Source organism: Sceloporus undulatus, chromosome 1, assembly GCF_019175285.1.
Source record: "Sceloporus undulatus isolate JIND9_A2432 ecotype Alabama chromosome 1, SceUnd_v1.1, whole genome shotgun sequence".
Classification (NCBI taxonomy): domain Eukaryota; kingdom Metazoa; phylum Chordata; class Lepidosauria; order Squamata; family Phrynosomatidae; genus Sceloporus; species Sceloporus undulatus.
The window spans coordinates 154,228,496-154,231,576 of NC_056522.1; the positions used below are offsets into that span (position 1 = coordinate 154,228,496).

The 3,081-nt window shown below is 42.9% G+C and overlaps 1 protein-coding gene across 1 annotated transcript in view; it reads left to right on the plus strand.

Annotated features, from left to right (window-relative positions):
- TDRD15 (tudor domain containing 15) overlaps window positions 1-3,081 on the plus strand; it is a 36,999-nt gene that overhangs the window by 21,299 nt on the left and 12,619 nt on the right. The gene's annotated exons all lie outside the window — the stretch shown is intronic.

A 3,081-nucleotide genomic window follows, 5' to 3' on the forward strand; every position in this document is an offset into this window, starting at 1 on the left:
GCGACACCCCCCCCCGCCCACCTAACCTGGTCTGGTCCTTCACTGAGTACCCGGCAGGTAGGGCCTGGGCTCACACAGCTTCCCCTCCAGGCCCAAGCCAGGTCTCAGTAATGCAAGCCAGGTCACAGTTGTTATCCTCGAGTAGATAATAAATGATGTGGGACTTGTTCTTGATGGACCTGGCGTTGCACAGGAGCAGAGTCAGGGTTTGTGGTATGGTTGGAGTGACCCTCAGGTCCCTTTGGTTAGGAGAGGGACAGGAAGGAGAGATAGGTATTAAGCATCGATCACAAGATTCGTTATACAAGGAAATGAAATGTAGGTGTTCAAAGATGTCCCGACTCCCATATTAAGGCGAAGAAAAGATTACCAATTCTTGACAGAACAACTAAAAAAATATAGAATCCCATTTAGATGGGAAGAGATCGAAGGCGTGTCTTTTACCTGGAATCAAAGAAGATACCGCCTAAACACGATCGAAAAAGGGAGCGACTTCTGGAGGGAGCACAGGAAAGAAATTGAAAAACATTGGCGGGGTACAGACCGCCGCTTTGCGGCGGTCTGCCGCCGCCGCCAGCTAGTCCGTGGCGGAGCCGGAGCCTCCATAAGGCACGGCTCCCCTGCGGACTGAAAAAGAAGCTCCAAAATGGAGCTTCTTTTTCCGTCGCATTTGCGACGTAGCAAGGCGCCAGGGGCGCACTCGCTACGTCACAAGGGATGCGATGCGAACGGACGCTCAGCGTCCGATACGCAAAGATGGCGCCGGCCATGTAGAAGGGCCGGCGCCATCTTGTACGGACGGAGTCCGTACTAGGCCCAGGGGCGTCTATAAGAGACGTCCCATTTTAAAAAAGGCCTATAAGAGACGCCCCTTTTTTAAAATGGGATGTCCTCCGGACGTCCCAAAGGGCAATATAGAAAGCCCCATAGGAATATCAATAGGAAAAATGGAAAAGACTCAAGAAACTGTGAAGTAAGTGTTAAAGATGGATTGATATCTAAACAAGATACATCAGGAAACAGAATAAGAGAAAAGTTGACTGAAGAGGAGGAAAGAGAGGTGAACCCCAGAGAAGCCGAAAGTAGAGAAGATTTAATTAAAGAAACAGAGATTGATAGTCTGGGAGAAGGTGAAAGGAGTCTAGAATAGCAGTAATAAAAGCAAAAGATAGGATAATATCAATCCTAGTTAAGTACCAACATAGGTGAAGATCCAGGCAATTTCTTTTGGATGGATGAATCTCTCAGTTTCAGCTTCTCTTATATTTAGTTCCATTTAATCACAGGGTTTTTTCCCTACCCTGAATATAAAGAAATTGGTAGATTTTGGTAATTTTTTAATCAAATGTAGACCTAATGTCTATGATTTTATATTTTGGTGTACATCATGTAACTTAATACTGTACATACTTAGCTATGTAGCAGATGTGCTAAGGAACCTGCCTAGTGAATTGCAAAGATACACATCAGGACACCAGTAAGTGAGTCCCCAATGTACTTCAGGCTCTCCTGATATGTATTGGCACTCCCTAGCCAGTGTTCCAATGCACATCAGTCATATTTTGCATTGGTTATGATGGGCACTGATCAATTCATGGGCTCCCCTATGTAGTAACATCATGGTAGCTCCTTACTGAATTCAGATGTTGCAAAACAGTTCTATTTCCTGTAGACAGAAGTCCGCTTACAAAGAAGTAAGTCCCTTACTGAATTCCAGCCATAAGGTAAAGGGACCTTTTAAGTCCCTTACTGAATTGCAGCCATAAACCTTTGATTATTTCATTGTTGTTGTTTTTTAAATGGTTTTATTATATGGAGGAAAGTGAGAGGGGGGGGAATCATACAAATAAAAATATATATAATCAGATATAAGACCAAGACAACTACTTATCAGGTAGTCAAAATATAGAATGTTGCACACAAGAATGAAAGTCTGGAGAAGGAAAGATTTTTAAACTTTTATTCTTGCTGAGTGAGATCCCACAAGGCTTTTGTGTATTTTTTAAGAAAATTATCTTCGCATTTGGGGACTAAAAGAAGTATGTGAAGTTTTCATTCTAACTGCTGAGAAAAAATGCTTGTCTTTTGCTTGTACACTGGTGAAATTTTTTGAATTTTCTTTTCTTTTTTTTCTTTTTCTTTCTTTTTCTTTATTTTTTGATAGCATATCTCAATGTGCAACTGATTTAGCCCAAGGAGAGATCACCACAGCAGCAGCTATGTTAAAAATACAAATGGTTTGGGGTTTTTGTTCCTTTAAGACAGCTGCAGATCCGGTGGCCCTCTAGATGTTGAACTGCAGCTTCCATTATTTTTCAACTTTGTTTTTCCTGGGTGGGATGATGGAAGCTGTAGTCCAACAAGATCTAACAGGCCTCACAATCCCCAGCCTTGCTTTAAGAACTTAGTTCAAATATGTCAAAAATAGCAATGATATTGCTTTTATAACACTTTCAAACAGTGCTCCAAACAATGGCTCCAGTCAAAGGAAACAGAAGAGCACTCCTTCCTGTTCTAGAATCTGGAATTACTACCACTCTTTTGCATATACGGCCATGCCTCTTGGTATGTAGCCACACGGAGTTACCTAGAGTGCTTACGCATATCAACAAACCAGTTGTAACAGTTTAAATCTCCACTAGGAGATCTTTCATCAAAGTAATAGGTCTTGCATGGCCATTCAAGATCAGAACAATCCACAGTTCTTTCCCTTACAACAGGTATAGTTCACAACCTTGGTTTGCAATCCAACACCCTCTCAGTACAGTGTAAATGTCTGTGTGCATGTCAGCACCACACAACCACTATGCAGAACAGAAACATTACACAACCCATATCTTATAGTCTTCTCTGTGTCTCCGACTGATGCAGTGACTAAGGAGGGCATCTCTCCTCTAAATGCCTGCTTGGAGTCAGTAATGGGCTGGATGAGGGAAAACAGACTCAGTTTGAATCCAGAGAAAACGGAAGTACTGGTGATAGGTTCTCCTGGTCCGGGGAAGGAAATTGTTCCACCTGTCCTGAATGGGGTCACGCTCCCTGTGAAGGACTCTGTTCGCAGCCTGGGGGTGCTCCTGGACT